The following is a 25708-nucleotide window of genomic DNA, read 5'->3' as shown; positions in this document are numbered from 1 at the left end:
ACTATAAAGTGTTCAAGAGTCTTGAGAAAATTAATATGAATATGGAGTTTGAATGTGGTAGATTGCTTTAGAGGCCATCTACATATTCTATTATGAGCAGGTTTTAGGCATATTAATGCTTTAAACAGGCTTATGAAGTAACAGATATTCTTTGAAGCAAGAAACTGGAAAATGAATATAAGGAGAGAATTGAATTCCCCAAATTATCAGAGATTTCTTACTAACTAAGCTTTCTCCTTTTTGATCTTAGTGACAAATTACTGACTCATAACACCAGAAAAAAATTCCTTATCCCAAGCCGAGTTTGATAATAATACCTTGCTGATCCTCAATTTCATGGATGTACCATGCTTTTGGTATTGTTCAGGGATTACATCCCTGATTAGTAAGATTTCAATGGAATGATAAAATTTCACTAATAACTGGAATTCCTGTAGCATTATTCACACTGATGGTTAATGCGTACTATTTTAGTAACTTAATTGCCTCATGAAATAATGATTTTCAGCAATTATAATCATCATAAGTTTTAAAATAATATTTCATATTCAGACAATGCAACTGCCATCTATGGGGCTTCCAGGATAAAGTTCAAACTCATTAGACAAGCTAGCACCTAAGGTATCCCAGGATCACTGTCTTCAATTTGGCTAGAATTTCTTGCCTTTCATGTGTTCAAGTCCCATTCATTTTAGTTTTGCTGAAACTCTTATAGATTAAGCGATGGGGGTTGCTATCTCTTTAGCTTTGACCTTTCATATTTACTTAATTTCCTCTCTCTCATCCTAAACGGTTCAACTCAGTCAAATTGTCCAATATTTTTTCATCAAAATACCAGACTTCATTAGATGCTATTTCCTTGTTCCCATTTAATTTTCTGCTTCTCCTGTTAGGCACTGGTCACACCAGTGTAATTCTTGATTTATGAATTTGTCTCCGCCTCTAGATTTCAAAATCTTCTGAGACCAGATAGGAGCTTATTTAACTTTGTGCTTTCAATGTGTTACATGGTTTTTGGTTCACTGTTGCTGTGCTAAATATTTTTACTGAAACAAAGTCAATATTATTGGATCAATTATACAAAATGGCACATGATATCAGCAAAGAGGATCAAGTCAAGAGTACTGATCTTAACTCTCACCTTCTAATTTGAAATAACAAAGTGATGCATTTCACATCAATGCCTCGCTTATTGATTGATTTATTTGGTATTCATTGATTCAATAAATATTTACTGAGGGCCTGCTATGTGCCTGACACTTGGTATGAGGCACTATGAAAACAGAGCAAGCCTTAAAGAAACAACCAACACTGGTTTAGCCAACATAATGGTAAAAAACTAAGTCATGTAAATAAAAATGTTTGAATATATGAAATTTCCTATGACTGAACTTTACACTGTCAATATAGACTGTAATTTGTCAATAATCTGTCAGTAGGGTGAAATCACTAGGGAAAAGTGATGTAATTGGTCTCCTATCTTTACCAGGAGTTGTCATTGAGTCAATTGCTTTTGTGTTGTTTTAGTCCTGCTTTCCTCTGTCAGAACATCTAACAATTCTTGTAGCAAGATATCCTTAAACTTGTACCAGGTAGTTTCTTTCATTTGTTTAATTCTTCCTCAGGACGCAGTTTCTCATTCAGCCTAGCAGAAATTCGACATCTTTTTCTTACAGGATCTGATACTTCCTCAATGAATGCTTTAAATTGCATATAGTAAATGCTTCATGAGAGTAACTAATAATCACACGTGCACACACACACACACACACACAAGTCTATGCAGGAATGGGTAAAGAACAAAGAGGAGGTTACAGAAAAAACAGAGACATAGAAATATATTTTCTAGAATTATGGTAAAATACCCTGAAAATAGCTACATGTTGACTTTTCTGTTCACTTCAGAATTGACCATGATATAAATAATAAATGACCATGATATAAAGACAGAATATTCACTAAATTCAATCTTTTAAATTTAGTACTAATTGCCTTTCCTTACGGATTCAAATTTTGAACAACTAGAAAAATGAATGACTTAAATTTTCAACTAAGATTTTCAACACGTATAATAAAATTTTATACTATAAAAATTGGAAAATAAGAATTGTTTTCAGAATGCTAATTAATCCAGAAATTAATGTCCCAAACAGTTGATACAATTTTCAAAAATTAAAGAAAGATCAAGGCAGTCATGGTGGGGGTAGGGCAATTACTAACACAAGCAAAAGTCTTAGAATGTAGGCAGTTAAATCGGGTTATATGCACAGACTGAAAAATCAGAAATATATTCAGTTAAATAATAAAGTATTTCCCTTTAAAATGAGTAAATCAAGAAAAATACATATTAAATTTACTGAAAAATTGGGTCATTTTAATCCTGTTCTATTTCCTGGATATTGTAGTTCTATTTCATTATCAAAACCCCTCAAGAAAGAAAAAGAATGAAACATTCCTATGAAAAATGTCAGAATTCTTCAGTTATTTGGAAAAAAAAAGAGATGGATATATTTTATTAGTCCACTTAATATAGCCAGGGCTATAACATAGTATCATTAATCATTCTTCATTTTTTCCTAGGTTTGGCAAAATTATTTTATATCTTTAAATACAAAGCTAAATTTGTGTTAATCTGACCTCCATACAAACCAAGTTTACTCCCTAGCCCCACCATTGAAATTATTCTTGTACTTTTCATAAACATTTCTACATAAACCAAATCTGAATGACTTCTTTGTCTTCTGTGCAGCTAGACTTGACTATGTTATGCTAAATATCACATCAACAATAACAATATTAATCTAAATTTTCAATGTGAAATATGCCATTCCAAAAAATATCAATTATAATGACTAATAATTGGAGTTTCTTTGTCATTTTTATTTACTAACTGTCATGCTAAAATATCAGTAAGAATCTTATCTATCAAAATTTAAATTAAAAAAAATTGAAATATGCCACACATTACTCAGGTTGTCATACCTGGATTTGGGTATCAGTATATGCAGGGTACATAAAGGTGACTCTTTCAGAAGAAAATCTATTATCTCCTAACTAATCCCTAAAAGAACATTCCCCAAGAATGGAAACAAAAATTAACACTGAAAAGGTTATCAAGGGTAGAACATAAGAAAAGTTAGTCTGTTCAGGCTTTTTATTTATGTGTTTTCACTTGCTATAAATTTTTTAATAATAAGCTTTATTTTTTAAAGCTATTTTAGAATCACAGAACATTGATTTCCTATTCATTTTCAAATTGTAGATATGCATAAGGCTATTAATTTCATTATGGTTGAGACAGAAAAATGCTAAAGTTACCAAACCCAGTATAGGATGAATATATTAAAGCATCAGATAAATTTACAGGAAACAAATGATCATGTTTCCAAGTTGAGAAATGAAAGAGGTTACATATAAAGTGATTTATGAAAGCATTTCCAAGTAAACTCTTTATTTTTACATATATAGTCCATTTTAATGAGAGTATTTTTCTTCCTTTCCTAAAACCTATTGATTTTTCTTATAGAAAGTTTCTGCATGATTTAAGAAAAAGAGGCGGTATTGACTTTATTTGCTTGTAATGCATTGAAAAAATACCAAATGACAGCTAAAACTAATAAATTTTTCCTCAACATTTTACAATTCACTATGGAGCACACAGAATCCAAGAAAATCCGAGGAAAATATTATATATATATATATATATATATATATATATATATATATATATATATATATGCTTCCTTGAGTATCAGGAAAATCTTTTAGCAAATGCAACTAGCATTTTCAAGTGACATTTACAATCAAAATCATCTAATATTTATCTTCCTATACTATTTATCTAAAAAGCTGAAAATTATAACCTAGATATTCTATCACTATCTCTCTGTTTCAGAAGCTTGGTAATTCCTCACATTTTAGAAAACTAGAATTTTACTTGTGACACATGAAGGTTAATTTCTGAGCAGCAACCATTAAAATATTTCACAAGGGCATTTTATATATAATCATTAGAGTATACTGGACTTCTTTTGTAATAGCAAAGATTTAACGTTTACTAAAAAGGAATTAAATAACAGCATATTTATTCTGCAAGCACATTTTCTTTAATAATATTACCATGATGCTTATCTAAGACATTATGGGACATCTATTGTACACCAGTTACTGTTTTTATACTAGTTGCTGCTTCATAGAAATACACAACTATTTGAGACATAATATTTGATAAAAAGGAAATATGTAAGGAAGTAGTTGCATTTCACTTTATTTGAAGGATGTACAATTAGAAATAAATAGGAATTTCACAATTGAAATGGGTAAAGAGAGTTTATGAGATAAGACAGAAGGCAAAAGCATATGCATGTAAATGAAGAATCGTGGGTACAATTTACTAATGTGACTCAGGCAGCTGCTGGTTTGGCAGAGGCTGATTGGTCTGGGCTGGTCTCATTGGTGGTGACTTTCCTCTGTTGTGTGTGGTTTCTCAACCTCAGAAAGGCTAGCCTGGGGTGTAAGCAATGCAGATGGAAAGCAGAAGTCCTCTCAAAGCCTGGATTCAGAACTTGCACATCATACTGCTGCATTCTATTGGTTAAAGTAAGTCACAAAGCAGCCCAGATTCAGGAAACCAGGAAACAGACCCCACTTACTGATGGAAAGAACATCAAAATCAAATTGTAAAGGTCATGGAAAATATTTTCGCAAATAAGTGCATTTTTGCAAATTTTTGCAAATACGTTAGTGCAAAAATAAAAGAGTAGAAATACATGGAAGAAGAATGTTAGATAAATGTACATCAAAACTGACAAGACCAGATGAAATTAATTAATTATCTCAAAATGAATGCTAATATTATAATGCAACTCAATTCTAGAACCTCTGATTCTTCCAATTCTAATGTGTAAAAATAAACTGGAACTAGGTAGCAGAGTTGTTTGTAAACTACTCAAAAAAGTGATTTTGAGGGGTGCCTGGGTGGCCCAGTCGTTAAGCTTCTGCCTTTGGCTCAGGGCGTGATCCTGGCATTCTGGGATCGAGCCCCACGTCAGGCTCCTCTGCTGGGAGCCTGCTTCTTCCTCTCCCACTCCCCCTGCTTGTGCTCCCTTTCTCGCTGGCTGTCTCTCTGTCTGTCAAATAAATAAAATCTTTAAAAAAAAAGGGGGGGGGGATATTGAGAACATCAATTTTCTGTAATTTAACTTGAGTATATTTTTTATTTAGTATTCAGTGTACAAAGTTGTAAAAATATATTGGGAATTCATTGCCCCATGAGAGGAAATATAGCTTTGTACGGGTGGGCTTTTTTGTGCTGAGTTGTTAGCTAATCTACTAGATTTATTTTTCTGATAAATGCATTTGGGAACTTAAATCAATTTTATGAAACTTGGTAAGGCATGTAGAATTCTGTAAAATAATATATTTTATACTAGATCATACTGTTTAAGATTTGTGATTCTGTGAACGTGGGTTTGTTCTAACTTCAATATAATTTTATATGAACACATTGTAATTTTTTAATAATTAAAGTTCATTTCAAAAAAGAAATTTCTATAAAATAATTGAAAATGTCAAAGAGAAATGACCTTCTACTTCATTAAGTCTAATTCAATTCTCAGATATCATTTTGCTGAAAAACACACAAAACAAACATACAACTTACTGCAATACACACGAGAGTACAGCTACTTTCTTGAGACGATGATTTCATTTTCTTTGGGTATATACTTAGAAATGGGTTTGCTGAATCATATGGTAGTTCTATTTTTAATTTTTAATGTCTTCAGGAACCTCCGTTCTATTTTCCATGACTGTACCAGCTTATATTCTCACCAACAGTGTACAACAGATCCTTTTTCTCCATATCCTTCACATCATTTATTTTCTCTTGTCTTTTTGATAATAGACATTGTAACAGTTGTGAAATATCTCATTGTGGTTTTGATTTGCATTTCTCTGGTGATTAATTATGTTGAGTATCTTTCCATGTACTTGGCCATTTATGTGTCTTTTTTAGAAAAACATCTATTCTGGTCCTTTGCCCATTTTTTAAATTGGGGTGTTTTTTGTTTTTGTTATTGAGTCATTGTATAGTTTGTTGTTGTATGGGTTTCTTGTATATTTTTGATATTAACTCCTTATCAGATAGATGGTTTGCAAATATATTCTCCCATTACATAAGTTACCTTTTAATTTTTTGATGGTTCCTTTGCTGTACAGATGAAAAGTTTGAAGTGGTCCCACTTATTTGCTTTACTTTTTGTTTGTTTATTTTACTTTTGTTGCCTTTGCTTTACATGTCAATTCCAAAAAGTTATTGCCAAAGCCAAGGTCAAGGACCTTATGCCCAATGTTTTCTTCTGGGAGTTTTATGATTTCAGGCCTTATGTTCAAGTGTTGATTGTCCATTTTGAGTTGATTTTTGTATTTGGGTGTAAGATAGGGGTCTAGTTTCATTATTATTTTTTTTATATGTGGATATCCAGTTTTCCCAGTATCATTTATTGAAGAGACTATGTTCTCCCATTGTTTATCCTTTGGTGCCTTTGTTAAAAATTAATTGACTATATGCATGCATTTATTTCTTGGATGTCTATTGTATTCCACTGACCAATGTGTCTGGTTTCATTCACTATGTGAATACCATACTGTTTTGATTACTATAGCTTTGTAATCAAAAGTTATGATGCCTCCGCCTTTGTTCTTTCTCAGGATTGCTTTGGTTATTTAGGGTCTTTTCTGGTTTCATTAAAATTTTAAGATTATTTGTCCTATTTCTGTGAATGATGCCATTGGAATTTTGAGAAAGATTACATTGAATCTGTAGATCTCTGGGTAGTATGACCATTATAACAATATTAATTATTTTAATCCATGAACACAAAGTGTCCTTTCATCTATTTGTGTCTTCTTTAATTCCTTTCATCATTGTCTTATAGTTTGCACATCATTCACCTTCTTGCTTAAATTTATTCCTAAGTATTTTATTCTTTTTGATGCTATCATAAATTGTTTTCTTCATTTCCTTTTACAGCAGTTTGTTGTTAGGGTTTAGAAACAAAACTGATTTTTGTATGTTGATTTTTTTTAATACCGTAATTGTACAGAATTCATTAATTAATTCTAACAGTTTTTTGGTAAAACTTTAGAGTTTTCTATATATAACATCATATAGTCTTCAAACAGAGGTAACTTCAATTTTTTTTTTTCTTTCTGATTTGGTTGCCTTTTATTTCTTTTTCTTGCTTAGTTCCTCTGGCTAGAACTTCCTGAATAAAAGTAGTGAAAGTGGGCATCCTTGTTTTGTTTCTGATTTTAGATTGAAAAGCTTTAAGCTTTTCACTGTTGAGTATAATGTTAACTGTAGGTTTATCATACATAGCCTTTATTATGTTGTAATATGCTCAATTTATCCCTAATTTATTTAGAATCTTGATCATGACAAGATGTTAATTTGTCAAATGATTTTTCTGCATCTATTGAGATAATCGTGTGATATTTATGTTTCATTTTCTATTGTGGCCCATCACATTTATTGTTTTGCTGATGTTGAATTATCCTGGCATCTTAGCAATAAATCCTACTTGATCATGGTGTATGATCCTTTTAGTGTATTATTGAATTTTGTTTGCTAATATTTTTGAGCATTTTTTCACTTATGTTCATCAGAGATATTGAACTATAATTTCCTTTTCTTATAGTGTCCTTGTCTAACTTTGGTATCAAGATAATGCTGGCCTCTGTAAACGTGTTTGGAAGTCTGCCCTTCTCTCTCTCTCTCTTTTTTTTTTTTTTTTTTTGGAGGGAAGAATTTGAGGAGGATTAGTCTTAATTATTTCAATATTTGATAGAATTCATCATTGAAGCTATCCAGTCCTGGACTTTTCTTTTTTGGGAGGTTTTTGATTATTGATTCAGTCTCCTTACTAGTAACTGGTCTGTCCACATTTTCTATTTCTTCATGATTTAGAGTTGGTGGGTAGAGACTAACTTATCTAAGTTCTTTATCTGACCACTAGGTTATCTAATTTGATGATGTGTAATTTTTCATAGTAATTTCTTATGTTCCTTTGTATTACTGTGTTATCACTTGTAATGTCTCTTTCATTTCTAATTTTGAGTCTTTCTTCTCCTTTCTTTAGTCCACTAAAGGTTTGTTCATTACCCTTTCTTAAGAAACTTGCCTTTATTAGCTTTGATTTTTCCCCCTATTGCTTTTCTAGTCTCTGTTTCATTTATTTCTGCTCTGATATTTATCTCCTTCCTTTTACTAACTTTGGGTTTAGTTTGTTCTTTTTCTAGTTCCTTGATGTGTAAAGTTAGGTTATTACCTGAGATCTTTCTTTTTTTCTTAATGTAGGCAATTGTCACTATAAGCTTCCCTCTTAGAAAGCTTTTGCTACATCCCTTAAGTTTTGGTATATTGTGTGGCCATTTTCAGTTGTCTCAAAATATTTTTTTAATTTCGCTTTTGATTTTTCTCTTTGAACCATCAGTTGTTCAGGAGCGTGTTGTTTAATCTCCACATATTTGTAAATTTTCCACTTTTCCTCTTGTAAGTGATTTCTGGTGTTATACCATTGTGGCCAGAAAAGATGTTTGATGTGATTTCAGTCTTCTTAAATTTGTTAAGACTTGTTTATAGTGTAACAGATGATCTGTCCTAGAAAATGTTCCATGTGCCTTTGAGAAGAATGTATATTCTGCTTCTACTGAATGGAATGTTCTGTATATGTTTGCCTATTGGGTCCATCTAGCCTAACGCGTAGGTCAAGTCTAGTGTTTCTTTATTGATTTTCTGTCTGGATGATCTATCCATTATTGAAAGTGGGGTACTGAAGTCACCTACTGTTATGATTGTTTTATAGATATTTATATATATATATATTATTGTTTTATATATATTTATACATACACACACTCCCGTTGGGCACATAAATATTTTCAATTGCTATGTCCTCTTGATATATTGTACTAAATCATTACATAATGACCTTCTTTGTCTCTTGTTACAGTTTTTGGCTTAACACCTATTTTGTCTGATACGAGTATACCTATCCCTGATTTCTGTTGGCTTCCATTTGCATGGAATATCTTTTCCCATTTCTTCCTTTGCAGTCTATGTGTCCTTAAAGCTTAAACGTGTCTCCTCCAGACCACAGATAGTTATTGATAGGTATGGAATTGCCAGCATCATTTTGTTAATTGTTTTCTGGCTGTTTTGTAGTATGCTTGCTCCTTTCTTCCTCTCTTGCTCTCTCTCTTTCTCTAATCTTTGATTCCTTTTTCTTATCTTTGGGGTATCTATCATAGGTTTTTGTTTTGTAGTTACCACGAAGCTTACATAAAACATCTTATAACTACATAGCCTATTTTAAGGTGATAACAGCTTAAGCTCTAATGAGTCCAAAATCTCTATTATTTTCACTCTTTCCCTAATATTTCAGGATTTTGATGCAATAATTTGTACCCTTTTTTATTGTATCCATTAACAGATTATTGTAGTTATAGTCATTTTTAATACTTTTGTCATTTTAACTTTACACTGAAGTTATAATTGGTTTAGCTACCACCATTCCAATATTAGGGTATTCTGAATTTAACTACATATTTACCCTCACCTGAGAGCTTTCTACTTTCATGTTTTCTGCTACTAATTAGTGTCCTTTCATTTCAGCTTGAAGAACTTCCTTTAACGTTTCTTATATGGCCAATCTAGTAGTGATGAACTCTTTCAAGTTTTGTTTGTCTGGAAAACTCTTTATCTCTTTCAACTCTGAAGGACAGTTTTGCTGGGTATAGTTTTCTTGTTTGGTGGGTTTATTTATTTATTTTTTTCCAGTATTTTCATTATATCATCTCACTCCCTTCTGTCCTGCAAAGTGTCTGCTGAAAAAATATTCTGATTCTCCTAGCAATTTGTTTTTGTCTTGCTACTTCTAAGAATCTTTCTTTGTCTTTAACTTTTGCCAATTTAATTATAGTGTCTCAGTATGGATATCCCAGTAGCTGAATACTTGGTTTTATTTTTGGAGTGAGCAGAGGGAAACGTAAGGAAGTGCTGCCCACTGGCTCTTTAGGGTTCCTGGGAGAATTCTATTCAGCCCCTCAGTTCAGGCTGATTTGATGCAGGGCCCTAGGCAGCAGCTGGAGAAGTGTGCAGTTAAACCTCTTCTGGGGAGAAACTGAGTCTGAATGTTCAGCCATGGGGAATGCTCTTGTGCTTATTTAAAAACTTTTGTTGTTTGCTATATTCATGTGGGACTCATGAATGAAAAGCTTCAGTGGCAATCAGACCTAGGTGACTTGGGGACCAATCCCTCAGGTGATAGCCCTAAAAGTTAGGGTACTATATGTGTGGTCCAATCAAGAAGAAGCTGGGAGTTGGGTGTTCCTTCCCAATTTCAAAGCTCTTTGCCAAGAGTGGGATTTTAGCAAGATTGTATCTCATTCTTTCCTACCCATTTCTGTGTTGGTATTTTCAGAGTTACCCTCCAGGTAGAAATCACTCAACTACTTTCTGAATTTCTCTCAGAAAGGATTGATCTGTATGTAGCTATATATTTAGTATGTTTTGAGGAGAAGGGAAAGTCAGGGGCCTCCTATGTTACCATCCTGATCCTCTTAAGGTTCTTAGAAGCTCTCTTATTCAACAGGGAGAATCAAATAGGGAGGTAACATGATATAGGGCTTTAATGAACTGAATGATAGGAAACTGCCAATATTTGACAAATTTCTTATATTATTATTATTAATTAATTTTTTTTTTGAGAGAGAGAGTTCTTAAGCACCAAGTAGTAGGGACAGAATATTTTAGAGGAACTTTGTTGTGTGTGTGTGTGTGTGTGTGTGTGTGTGTGTGTGTGAGTGCCTAAACTGTATTCTTAGATACCTTCAACATTTAGCAACACAAAATATCCATTTATTCCTCACAGTTTCTGAGAACTTAACAAATGATTTTAAAATCACACATTCAGTTTTGCCTTTGTTTTACTGGCGGTGCCCTAAATTTGATATTTGCTTAGAAACCATTTCTTAATTTTACCATAATTTGACATCTGTAGAGAGCAAGCATTTTTTAAATCATCAACTCCTGATTCTTGTATGTTCATGTTCCTTTCTTTTGTGTAACTTTTTCGTCTTATGTTTTATTACAAGCAATGACAAGACATCAGATGACATCTTCAACATCAACATCCTGGCTGGAAATGTTCTTAGCAAAATCAGTCAGTTCTTAAGGTGCATATTCTGTATAACTATTGATGAATATGTTGCTGAACTTTTGCCACTACATAATAAGGATCCCTCCTCCTTCAGTTTCAAAATAAACGCTCCTCTCTTCCCTTTAATTACTCACTGGCAACTACCTCAAAGTTCAGATTTTTAACAACAGTCTGTTCAAGGCAATTTGCTCATTTTCTAATGTACTTCTCAAATTCCTCTTAGCCCCTTCCACTGCCTGGTTTCAAAATCTCTCCTACAATTTAGGTTTCTGTCATGCCAGCACTCCAATTCCAGGTACTCTGTATTGTTGTCTATTGCCACATTGAGAACTGCCTTTAATATACTCCAATAGAAATTAATTAATTAAGTAAATAATGGCATTATTTTAAAAAATTAACCTCAATATTTAGTGCCATGAAACAAGAGATGTATTTCTTTATTATTTCTCTGAGTCAGAAATGCAAGTGTGGCTTATCTGGTGATTCTGGCTCAGGTCTCTCATGAGATTACAGTAAAGATATTTGCCAGGTCTTTAATCTTCTGAAAGTGTGATGGGGATAGGAAAATCCACTTACAAATGGCTCACTCAAGTGACTTTTGGTAAAAGCCTTCAATTCTTTATCACGTGGGACTCCATAGAGGGTGTCCTTAGGACATGGTCACTGATTCTCCCCAGAGAAAATGATCCAAGACAGAGAAAGTGACTGAGGCAGAGGGCATATTGCTTTTTATGAGTTAATATTGGAAATGGCATAAAAACCGTTTATATGGTATGCTACACAGGCTAATTGAGATACAATGTGGAAGCCTATATGAGGGTATGAACAGCATGAAGAAAGGATCATTAGAGGCTGGTTACCATGCTACATAATTTCATCTTCAGCTGTACTTGTATGATAAATACACTCAAATTTATATCTCTCAGTGTGGTTTCTCCCCTGACAGTACAAATTTTACATCCCATCATCTACTCAATAACGATGAATTGAATTGACATTAAATAGACAACTCAAACTTAACATGTCCAAAACTGATCTCATGAATATCTCTCCTTCTTTAAAGACCTTCTTCCAATCTTCCAATCTTTGGTCAAAACTTTAGAGTTAAATTTAATACATCTATTTTATACATCACATCTAATCCAATAACGAATGTGCTTTAAAATGCTACTTCTGAAATGCATCCAGAATATGATTACTCCTCACTATCTTCAAGCCCCTACCCTTGTCCAAACCTCCCATATTATTTCCCTGAACTATATAAATAACTTTTTAACTAGTTTTAGTACATGCATCCTTGTCATCCTGAGGACTGGTGGCTACACAACTGCTGGAATGATTCTTTTAAAATAACTCATATCTTATCACTCTTCTCCCCCAAACCTCATGACAGCTTTCCATTTCACTCAAAATAAAATCTGGACCCATTAATGTGAATTTAAAAGCCTCACATGATGAACACTGTAGTACCCTGCCTTCTTTACCCGCCACCACTCTCAACCTTATTCATTTCATTCCAAAAGCAATGGCCTCATTCCTATTCCTCGAACTCTCCAGGTCTACTCTCATCTCATGGTCTTCACACATCCAGTTTCCTGTATCTAGAAGCTTTAGTTCCCCATAAAACACATGATCACTTTACGTCCTTTATCCTCAGCTCACATGCCAACTTGTGAATAGCCTATTATGGCACAACTATCCAAAATATAACCCATGCTCTCTTCACTTTCAAACTGAATTTTTAGCTTTATTTATCTTAATAACAACTACTACCACCTTAAATTTATGAAATAATATTTTTAAGAATACTTTATTAAAAACAGTGCTTTGACTTTCATTCCTCACCACTTTGTTGCTGTGTTCAGATACTACAACCAGTAAATCCTCGAAGAATATTTTTTGACTTATTGAATGTTGAACATGAAGCTCTTCAATTCTGCCAAATTAGATCAGAGAATAAACTTGATGAGCTTTCTAATGATTTACTGATCTTCATAATATAGGTGCTTTACAGATATAGTTATAAAATAATGTATAAACATTTGTATAAAAAATAATGTGTATGAAATGTGTATCCATTTCTTTAGAACTTTATTCGGCTTTCAGTATTCCTGGAGAACACTTCAGACTACATATGTCCTTTAGGCCTGTGGGTTCCAAAACTAAAGCCCCAAATTCGCTCAGCCACACAAAGGAAGGTGGTTGTTTTGTTTTCTTTTGCAGTTGTTGTTTTATTTTTGGCCAAAATCATCACAAGGAGGTAAGAAGGAAGGTTGGGAATATTATTCTTTCAGGAGTACCTGCACATGGAAATATTTGGCCAGAGAAAGAGAGGTTTGTCCCGACATTCTTTAGCTCCCCTCCCCTACCCCACACCATCTTAACATTGGACTTAACCAACAGGCCTCTGTTTGCTAGAGGTATGTCTTATCCCTGCGGGAAGAACGAGAGTATATCAGGATGCCCAGTTACTGCTCCCGCCTTCATGAAGCAGCTGCAGAAACAGTACCCTCTGCACTTCTAAGCTGCGGGTGTGCACTTTCACATGGACTACGGACGGTCATGAAGTGGCTTTGAATGTGATATCAATATTTCCACCCCAAGATCTTGTAATACTCCAGGATAGCAATTTACTAACTATTATTCCATTTCCCATACTACATTGTCAAAAATAGCAATTTACAAGTTTTACAATGAGGTAAAATCATATCAGGGCTATATTCCAATAATACTAAGGCAGTGTTCTATAAATGCTCCAAACTTTAATAGTAATAATCCTTTCAGATTATGAAATAACCTTTGAAATATCAAAGTCAAAACATTCTATTTACTTGAGAATATGTGTTAACACTCCAATACTCAAACATCTCAGTGGATGTCATAAGGAATTAAAACCCATAATTTACCTACACAGCTGCTTATAATATCATACTTCCGAAGACTATTAAACAACAGTTCCATCAATAAGGCACATAGATGGGACTTGTGGTTGCAGCAGGAGAATTACAGTCCTCAAGTGCTGCCTGTGAATGAATGTGTGTATTTCATTATTAGATTATTGTGGCCACACATATATTTCACGCACCCAATTCAGCTTTTATCAGGATGAAATGTTTTGTTCCACATCTAACTTACATTTTTTCTTTCTCAATTTGTTTTCAACATATATAACACCAATGTGTGTGTACACTGTGCGTGTGTGTGCACTGTATGTGTGGGTGTCACCCTTTTCATATATAATTGTTATGGGAACCCATATGCACTTTCGGAATCAAATCCTTAACTTTCAGCTTTGTGAATTTACTTTTTTTAGTCCAGGGGAATCTAGTCTTCTATTGGTGACAAAACTAAAATGCCAAAGAATTAGAGATCCACAAATAATCTTCTTCCTTAATATGACTCTTTTTAGATCCTAAAAATATTTTGAACATAATTAAAGAGGCAGGTCAAATTGCAAGAATTCAAAATTAGGTCATATTTATCATATTTAAAGCCATTTATACCTACCAAATGAAATTGCTATGGGTAAGCCCACCTCAAAAGTTGTGGTAGCTACTTGTACCATCCGCTTATCTCATCTGCAAAAAGGACTAGACAGAATAATAATGCATCAATTTCAGAAAACAAGGATATTCCTATCTATATGGGTTCAATAAGGATGAGACATTAACCTCATTCAAAGTAGATTAATTCATCCAAAGAGCATTTAGTAAGTTTTATGAGTAATTTACACAGGCAGCTTTTAAAGTCATTCATGACACAAGTTTGCCTCTCTTGTAATTTACCAGATGAATATGTCTTAGGATTTTAAGCAAATATAACTTATTTTTATTAGTCGGAGATGGCATAAAGTCATGCCATCTACTTACTTATGTGCAGACTAATGAGTTTTAGGCATTGAATAAGTAATCAATACCACATATTCAATTTGGCTCAGCCTTTTAGGTGAAAATGAAGTTAGTGCTGTTCAGATTATTTAGTTATTTTCCTTTCAAAAAGTTATTTTCTATAATAGAAAAGCTGCCCATGAGTTTGATTTTTCACTTCTGCCTATGGGATTATCATCATGAATGATGTGGTAAAAGATTCAGATTGAACTATAACTGAGAGATAATGTTTTTCTTTTATTTTGTGATTGATAAATTGCATCTTGATTTTTTTGAGGAGTGATTAATGACCAGGGTGTTCGTACTATAAAATTTTGGTTATGCCCTTCACTTTTTTAATCTATGAAATTAATCTATTACTAATCATTTATAAATCAGCAAAGTTATCAATACCAGTTAGCGTAATGTTAAAATTGACATTAATCACATTTTTCAGAGACAGACCCTTTCTATCCCATCTTAGAATTAAAATTGTAATGCAATCCCTTTTTAGTAAGCATATTAATATTTGCTTCTGTATCATTGGAATGTTTATTTTTACTTTTCTCCCAAATCAACTCAGGAAACAATGTCGATAAAAACCAATGCCCCCAAAGCCACATGTGTTAAAATTACAAGGTGTTTTTAAAAAAAGCCTGGCTGGTCATGCAGAGTAATTATATAGGGAAGGTACAGCACATTGCATATTCACCTGCCAGTAATTGCATAGCATTTGTTCACAGTGCACTTGTTATTCATGTGCATTTTCCTGTGCAATTTCAAATAACTTCCTGCTCACATTACCTTTGTATGTCAAAATTTATTGTAGGTGCAGCATAAAGTCCCGTTGTGAAAGTTAGAAATAGAAAAACAAAAACAAAAAACAAAACACTTAGAATTCTGGAGACAGGTCTTTTTTTTCCCTGACACTGTCAAAATCGCCTACTTTGTGCTTTTCATTCACTTCCAAGAGAGATTTTTCTCATGAAGTGTAGAACTATTGGTGCAGGGAAGCTTGAGTCTTCATTTAAAGACCCACAGATGCACTGAATCGAGATCATTAAAGTGACTGGACTGGTTTGTATAAAGTAGTCTGTCTTCCCAGCATTTATCAGAATCATTATCTCAGAGAAGACACTAAAAAAAGATTGGTTAAATAAAATTTAGTTTTAAAATAGTCAAAACAGAAGAGGGAAAATAGTATGCATATATTTCTGAGAGAAACGTTTTGGATTGGGAGAGGAAGTCTTCAAATGTTAAAGGATTAATAGAGCAAAGTCAAAGAGTATGTCTTTATGCATATAGGAAGCGTAACTAGGACTAATGGAAGGAAGCTACAGAGAGACAAATTTTAGACCGATACTAACAAGAATTCTTTACTTTCATTGCCATAAACTAGATGAGCTGTTATGTTTTCTGATAATTGAAAATGAAAAAAAAATATATAAGTGGCAGGGTAGCCATCAATTATAAATTTTATCAATGTGTTTCCTTAATTTGTGGAGGTTAGAAAAGATTATGAATCAGAGCCAATTTCTTTTCCAGACTCTATGATTCCACATGATTCATAAAGCAAAATTAGTATAACTTAATCTTCAAAGTAAGATGCATCATAAGATCCTTGTAACTAGTGTGAGGCACAGGGATGTCAAAGAGAACTTAGATTCTGGAGTTTTGCTCTCTGAATTTCAAAATGAGCTCTACCACTTACTAAGTTTCATATTGGACAAATAATTTAATATTTTTATGTCTTCACTTTCCCCACAAAAATTAAATAGGACCTACTCACTATTTTTGTGAGAATCAAATGAGATGATCTCGTAGAATATTTAGTACATGCTAAATAGAAAAGCAGTGTTAATAATTATTAACATTAAATTCTAAATAATATTTATTTGTCTCATGTCATCTTCAAATACCAGTTTTGGAGTCACAATTTTCAACTGAGCTCTCTCTATTAAATATTCCGCTAAATGTATAAGCTCTTTGTTCTCTTCATTGAGAAACTTCTTGAAGGACTTATCTGCAGTCTCTGTCTCTATTCCTTACCTCTCTCTTTCTAATATTTAAACTGTTAAATTTTCATTTAAGTATATTTCTATCCCCAAATTTTAATATGTTGAATTTTTATTTCTTTTCAGTTCCACCTATTTTCCAATTTTCTTTATGATTTATTCCTTTCCTGTGAATTGTTTAGAAGCACATAGTTAAGTTGTCAAATATTTAGGTGGTTTCTAGATTTTTTGTTTTTATTGACTTCTCTTTTCAGTCTATTGTGGTCAAAAAACATACTCTGCACATTTTAATCCCATATAAATTTATCAAAATTTGCTTTATGGCTCAATATATGGTCTAAATTAGTAAAAATATAAAGCCTCAAAAAGAGAATGTGCATATTATAGTCAGTAGTAATGTAGTATATTAACTATCAATATATTCAGGATAGCTGAGAGTTGGCTCATATCTCTTATGACTATTTTTTTATCTAGTTGTTCTATCAATTGCTTATAGAAGGGAATTATATTCTAGTTATGATGTGAAATTGTAATTAGTCCATGTATATTAGGCATTACATATTTGTGTTTCTTATGGGATCCTGATGAATTACCCATTTACTATTATAAAAATACAACTCAGGAATATCCAAAAGGAAGACTTGCATAGGATAAAGTATGTGAGAAGGGTCACGGACCTTCCATGCCTCTCTGGGTATATCACCATCCCAGTACCTTGATGGCTCACCAGCCCAGAAGGTTTTCCAACCTCTTCAGTTAAGGTTTTTTATGGAGGCTTTATTATGTAAGTCTGAATGATTAAATCAGGGGCCATCAGTGGTCAACTCCATTTCCAGCTCTGTGCTATCCCCAAAGATCAGGGAATGGGGCTGAAAATTCCACCCCTCTTTCCACAGGGTTGGTTCTTCTAGCAACTAGTCATCCTAAATTTACCCTGCTGTCCCAGCCAACAGTCATCTCATTAGCATACAAAAAGACACTTTTCACTTCAGACTTTTTAGGAGGGTTTTAGGAGCTGTGTGGGAAGAGAAGTCAAACATAATTTCTTGTATCACAAAGGGCCTTTTGAAGACTCACTTACAATAACAAATAGGTGGTAATACCTTGCAGGGCTGTGGCAAGTTTCTCCAGGAGGTTCTAAGTCACTGTCTGATGTGTTGTGCTGTTTCTCTCATGGCCCAGATCCACAAGTTCAGGAATCAAGGACTGGAAATAAGAGTAGCACCATCCACAATTATCCTTAGTGACCCACTGCTAAAACTTTTGCTTCCTGACCTTGCAACCTTACACTCTGTGGATCTAAAGGTCTGAGTTCCAAAAGGAAGAGCACTTCCACCAGGAGACCCAACAATTCCATTGAACTGAAAGTTCAGACTGCCACCCAGCTATGTAAGGGTTCTTGTGCCTCTGAATCAACAAAGAAGGGAGCTGTGCTGGCAGGTAGAACTGTTCCTGACTACCATGGAGATCAGGCTAATACCCCACAATGAAGCTAAAGAAGAGCATGTCTAGAACACAGGAGATCTAAGGTACCTTTTAGCATTACCACTCTCTGTGATTGAAGTCAATGGAAAACTGCAACAGCCCAATTCAGGCTGGACTATTAATGGCCCAGACCCTTCAGGAATGAAGGTTTGGGTCATCCCTCCCCCTAGATAAAGAACCATGAGCAGCTGAGGTACTTTCTTAAAGGGTAGGGAATATGGAACGGTATTGGAAAAAGAGAGTTATGATTACCAGCTACAATTATGTTTCTGTTAACAGGTTTGTTACAGAAACAAGGATTATTAATTGTCATGAGTTATTTCCTCCTGTTGTAAGTATCCTCATATATGTGTGTGTGCATTCTGTGTGCATGTGTGTGTGTGTGTGTGTGTGTGTATGAGAAACAGAGAAAGAAAGAGATCTTATCCCTTTATTATGTAACATAAAATATATTGACTTTATATCATAGTATTTAAGTTGTGGGATATCAAGAAAAGTAAACATCATTCAGGGACTTTGCCTCCTCTTACAGGGAAGTGTTAATGTGTTTTCAGTTCTTTACAGGATTGTATCATATCAGAATGTCCCTGTTATTGTTTTTGTTTGGAGATTAGAATCATTTAAGAAAGAGCATATGGGTATCATATTGACAAGGGGTATACTTGTGATGGTTAGTTTTTATCAACTTGACTGGCCCACAGAGTTCTAGATATTTGGTCAAACATTATTCTGGATGTTTCCACGAGGGTTTTCTCTGATAGATTAACTTTTTTTTAAATTAAAATATATACTAAAGAAAGAATAAAATAAACAGGTGATATTCAGGATACAATCAAACTCTACAGTAAGATGTTTAAATATTTAAACAATGAAACAGCTATTTTAGAAAGACTGGTTCCAACAAATGCAATTCTTAGCTCAATGTAATGAGTGTAAATTGTTTTGTTTATTGGAGCCCCCAGCAAAATGTCTGGCACTGCACAGGGTTCAACAATGTTGAACAATGTTACCTCTTTTAAGAAAAGGAGAAAACAATGTCTCAAATTACCTTGGCAGCAGCTTTTAGTCTCCAAAGAAATTAGGGTCAACTAAATTATCCCCAAAGCTTTCTCAACATTTAAATCAGTGGACTTTGAGAAAACTAAGTGCTGTCCATAACATAGGTGGGCCTCATCCAATCAGCCAAAGGTTTGTGTAGCACAAAAATATCAGTTTTATTGGAGCAACAGAAAATTCTCCAGCAGATTGCCTTCAGCTTTTTCTGATTATATAGCAAACTATTTAGTAAGGTGACAATTTCCACATACACACGCATGTATATAATATTGATATTATCTAGAACTAGGATACTGTCTTATTTTTATATGTATCACATATATGTATGTGGCAATGAACAATAAATGTTATATATCAGTATTATTTCTTATCAAAGTAATTAATTTGTCACAAATATCTTGCTTATCTTAATACAAAAAAATTGTTCTTTCTTCCTAAAATGGGTCACGTATTTCATGCTTAGGAAGCAAATATAAATATCTTTGTTAACTGATCGTTTACTAAAAAAAAAAAAAAATTCCATTCTCAATAAGAAAAATAATGAATTTATTTCTTTTAGCAAGTTTTATTAATGAAATCACACTACTATTCTTTTTATCATGATCTTATATTTATTTTATCTTTTCGGTTATCTTTTTTTAAAATTCTTGCTGAAATTATAAGTTATTCACTTTAAGATGATTTTTCTCCCCATAGTAAAATTTTCTACTTATGGTCTTGTCATGTGCTCTCTTGATAATTCTTTTTCAAAATATTTTTTGTCAACATAATCTTTTGAAATTTTTATAGCTAATCAGTTACATGTTAATAATGTAAGCAACTATAATAAAAGCTTGGCTAATCTCTTCTAATGTAGTAAAATAATATATGGTTGGGAATTAAGGCTATTTCAGGGTGGATTAATTCATTAGGTAAGCAAGCTAATACGTATTGTAGGGACCTCTGAAACAGCATGATATGCTCTCAAATCAAATGTTTAAGTGGATTTTGAATTCGTTGAAATAAATACAAAAAGAACTGCACTTAGGATATCATCATAAATTAGACTAACGTGTAAAAACATTTCAAGAAAACTTACAATTATGGAATACAAAATTTGGCATGAGTCTTATTTGCCTGACCTTATAGGCAGCACCAACTCTGCAATATTTTAAGATCTAGGTTTCTTTGGGCAATACTGAGGAAGATATAACAAAACAGAAAAGGATGCATAAGCCTTACTGTATCCATTGTATGAACTTGGAAAAGCTACCTAAAATATTTGAACCTGTTTCTTTATATGTAATATGAAAATAATTAAGCCTACACAGCAGATTGTTCTAAGGATTAGTGTAAATTCACATGCATATCTGCACCATGTCTGTAAACTTGCTTTGTATTTCGCATGCAATTTCACACCATGTTGCAAACTCTACAAGATACCAAATCTTCGAAAGTGTTAAGTATGACTAGAAACAATCCAACAAACAACAAACCACTCCACATTTCTCCAATACACATCTGACTACTTTGCTTAGTTAATAAACAAGGGGAGAATGTAAAATTCACCACTTAAATTTATTTATATTTGAGTACTTCGCCTACATATGTTGTCTAAGGCTCTGGAATAAAGCGTATTCTTTTTTTTTAGGTAGCCTTTCTCCAACTTGGAATAGTAAAACTTAAAAGAAAAGTGTTATCAGTAGCTTTTGTTTTTTTGACACATTGAGGTTGGCAGGCTTCAGTGAGTAAAACTAAGACCTACAAGCAAAGAGAAGAAAAGAGAAGGGACGGTATACAATTTCAGTAATATCTGACATGTTGGTTCTGGTTTTATCTGAGACCAAAGTTTATCACTGGGTTGTATTTATTTATTTATTTTTACTCTTCTTTTCATCCTTTGAGTAATAAATGATTTTCTCCCAAACTATGAATGCTGAAAGTAAGAAAAAACAAAATAGGGAAGGAAAATATGTGAACCAGTATAATTGCTCTGCTGAATGAATCAGAAATATACACATACACATGCACATTTATTTCCCCATAGTGAAAGCACAGGCATTTGGAAACAATATACACTTCTCATTCAGGGGTACACATGGAAATGTAGATGTTGGATTATTCCCTGCTAAGTACAAACCATGCAAAATTCTGAGATATTAGTTAATCTTGTACAGTTTTCATTTTTGCTTTTCAATCATTTACCATATGGAATCTAAAGAGGAAAACAAATGAACAAACAAAGAAATAGACCCATGACTACAGAAAATAAACTGATGATTGCAAGAGGGGAGTGGTGTGGGAGGGATGGACAGAATGGGTGAAGGGGAGTGGGAGGTACATGCTTCCAGGCGTGGGATGAATAAGTCACAGGGATAAAAAATACAGCACAGGGAATACAGTCAATGGTACTGTAATACTGTTGTATGGTGACAGATGGCAGCTACACCTGTGAGCATAGCATAATGCATGGAGTTGTCGAATCACTATGTTATACACCTGAAATGAATGTAACATTGTGTGTCAATTATATTCAATTAAAAAAAAAAAAGAAGTTTCACATACACTGAAATTCAAACCACTCCATGTTTGGGGACAATTTCTCTTCTTGATGATATCTTCATGATATAACACAATATCTGGCACATAGTAATATTTCAACATATAATGACTGTATACATAGTTAAATACATCATATGTGGTAAGGAAAGGTGTCCATGCCTCAATAAATAGGTAGTGTTTGAGAGGCTGAATGGGGTCTAGAACTAGATTATATGGCTTTTGATTGTCCTTCCTATTCCCAGAGCATTTGAATAAATGCATCAGAATCGATGCCTTTCTTGGGTAACCTCAATGGTAGCAAATTTATAGCTGTCTCACACCCTTCTGCATAAGTGGTTATAAAGGTATTAGAGGTCATTCTTTACCCTGTATGAGCCATCCTCAAAATATCAAGCATGGTAATCTCCCTTCCTTCATGACCAAGGAAACTGGTATATAACATCAAGTCTGGGAATAGCATTCAGAGAATCTCTGAGGAAAACATTAAGTTTTAGTTAAAAGAATGGCTAGACATTTTAGTAAGCCACAGCTCATCAGTGATTAACTCATGCTGAGTGATGGCGTGCAAGCGTTTCTTGGGGCATATGCCATGTGGAAGTGATGCATGCTAGCTTACTTTCTTATTTTAAATGCGAAAACTGTAACTATCTTGTGCATTTTATGACTATAAGCACTGCACACCTGTCACAGAAATGTGCAAGATTCCCCAGTATACCAGCATAGTTCACTAATTAGGTAAAGCACGCCACATAAGTAAATGTATTTTTTAAAGATTTTATTTATTTATTCGACAGAGAGAGAGAGCACAAGCAGGGAGAGCGCAGGCAGAGGAGAAGCAGGCTCCCTGCTGAGCTGTGAGCTGGAGGCGGGACCTTATCCAGGGACACTGGGATAATGACCGGAACTAAAGGCAGATGCTTAACTGACTGAGCCACCCAGACACCCCACACATAAATAAATACTAAATATGGCATTCACTCTCACTTAATTGTCTTATGCCAAACACCCAAGTGGAAAATATGTAAAATATCTGTTACATGATCCCAACTTTCATTTATTAGTACATTGCTCATTTGAGGCATTCTGAAATTCTGGGCTAATTTTGAGACCTCAGTCAAATTCCTGAAATGTCCCCTTATTGATGAGGTTCAAACTGACCCAACTCTTATTTTCAGACCCATGTCTTTATTTTTCTTTTGCTTAACTCTTGTCTCCCAATATTACAAAATACACGTCTTTATTTAATACCCTCATTATCATCACTTTTTTTAAATATAATTTTTTAAATCAATTAACCAAAAGACTCTACCTCTGAAATAAACATTATGGTTCTTAAATATGTTTTGGAATAGGGTGATACACATTAAATTTAAAAATTCTGACCAAATGAACTTTGTCATGTATAAAAAAATCATCTTAATATAATGTACAAGATTTTGGCTTTTCCTCTATGGCTTCATGCCAAAAGTATCACAGTAGAGTAAGCACGTTAGTCACAAATAATGTCTTATGAAGGATTTTGATCTTCCTGCTATATATTCTTTCTATAAAATTTTATTCAGTTCTCCGAAGAGATACAGATAATAAGTCTTAACATTTATATTTATTCTGCCAGAATATCTGAGGATTCTTTAGATGACTGGTCTTATTTTGACAGGTTCTTAAAATTTATCTTTTATGCACCTATTGGCCATCATCAAAATTTCATGAAATCTGAATGTCAGAGTTGGCTGTGGATTTACTTAGAGTAAAAAATAAAGAAAAGTAATGTGAAGCTGAAGAAGATATCAGCATGTGCTATGTCTGAAGGAGAACATGTGAATTGAAGAAAAAAATTCACCTGGTCAAATGCATCTCCAAGCTCAACTCATTCTTGTTGAAAGGTTCAGGGTATTTTGAATCACACTGTGGTATATGCTTCACCAAGGTAAAGAGGTAGGATCTTGGTTTGGTTAAGTAGGATACATATTCTGTCCAACTCTTCATCTTTTGCCAGAAAATCTGAATGCCTCTAGCTTTTACAGGAGCCTCAATAAGTAGACTTTCCTTTAGAAACAATCATTTAATTCAACTCCCAGCTGATGTTCATTACCTTCAGCAGCTGAGTCTGGAAAAAAATTTTGAACAAAGGATTAACAGTGGAGACTATGGGAAAATTTTCCCACCAAAAATAGAATGATTGGTATAATCATATTAGAAACCCACTGGAATGTTTCCTGAAATAGGTACCATGTCTCTCATGGATTAAATGGTATTCTTACTACTCTTTGTTATTAACCCTGAGAGACCTACTGACTGTTGCTGGAATAGAGATGAAGAGGAAATGTGCTCCTATAAAGAGAGAAGAGAGCTTTAAAGATGCCAAGTCAAGAGAGACTCTGAGCTTCACTTACATTTATAAGATTTGTTTAGAGATAAATACAAGATTTGTTTAGAAAAGCCCCAGTTTTGTAGCCTGCAATCAAATATAAATCTCAAAACAGTTTTACTTAAATTGATAAATCTGCATATCATTGCTAAGAATTTTAGGTGCTTCAGGGGTGACCTACCTCCCTGGGATTCCATAGGGCTTATGGACTTAATATCCAAGCTGTTCACTTTAACCCGTCAGTTGGGCAGAACCCAAGTCAGGTGAGCAGGTGTGGAGTAAATTTTACAACCACAAAATGGACTTGGACATCTTCTTCTTGGTTGCCATCTAGAATGTGTAAGGTTTCCTCTTTAGAGTGGTTCAAGTGGCTGAGGTGGAGGATGAATTGGAAAAAAAAATTTTTTTGTTGTGTTTGTTATGTTTTTGTTATATTTAAGAGAACTATTTGAAAGAATTACTACAATCTCTAGTTTTTAAATCTATGTACATTTTTATTAATGTTATTTTCAAAGGGAAATCTCTATCATTACTGTAAAGTTAAAGGCAAAGTCATTATCAGCTAATATACGATGTAGAAGTGTAAGCTAATGGTACCTTTCAGCAATGGGCATTCTTAAAAATTTAATAGGTTGGTAGTCTACCGGTAGAACTAGTCTACCACTAAGTTCTATGTGGCCACAGTCATGCCCAAAGTAGACTTTCTTTTTTTTTTTTTAAGGGAACAGCTCTTGATACTGGTAGCTGATAAAAATTAAATCTCTACCAATGGAACACCAAATGACTATGAAACCTGAAGTGAGTAATATCTATCCCACCAAACCAAATATTTAGAGGTGCTAAGTAAGCATTTATCGGTAGGGGGAAGTGGAATCTGTGTCAGGTTTGTGAGGGTTTGGGAAACACAAGTTCTTTCTTGAGGAGGTGGTCTCTGCTCATGGCATATTGTCTTTATACTGTGGCCTCTCCCTCTGTCTATACTTATTAATTCACAGGGACTCTTCTTTCTAGATCCAAAGATAACAGAAGAAGAAGTATTAATTTACTGCTGCTGCATTATTGCCCCAATCAGGAGTTGCTCAGAAAGACAGGAAATCTCCCTATGGGCAAAACGTTAAAGAGCATACTTTGAATGGATGGAAGAATGAGCAGAGA

The 25708-nt window shown here is 33.7% G+C and overlaps 1 long non-coding RNA gene across 2 annotated transcripts in view; it reads right to left on the bottom strand.

Annotated features, from left to right (window-relative positions):
• Nucleotides 1-25708, bottom strand: part of LOC123804288 (uncharacterized) — a 127780-nt gene that overhangs the window by 6778 nt on the left and 95294 nt on the right. The window contains exon 5 of one of the 2 annotated variants that reach the window (XR_006783132.2): nt 21649-24292. The exons of the other annotated variant lie outside the window; for it this stretch is intronic. This is a non-coding gene — a long non-coding RNA (uncharacterized LOC123804288). Of the gene's footprint in view, nt 1-21648; nt 24293-25708 lie in introns of those variants that run through there. 2 annotated transcript variants of the gene reach the window in all.

This window comes from Ursus americanus, chromosome 8 (assembly GCF_024610735.1).
Source record: "Ursus americanus isolate L20-20 chromosome 8, mUrsAme1.1.p, whole genome shotgun sequence".
Taxonomy (NCBI): Eukaryota; Metazoa; Chordata; class Mammalia; order Carnivora; family Ursidae; genus Ursus; species Ursus americanus.
Note: the sequence above shows the minus strand (reverse complement) of the source record. Positions and strands in the feature narration are given on the sequence as shown.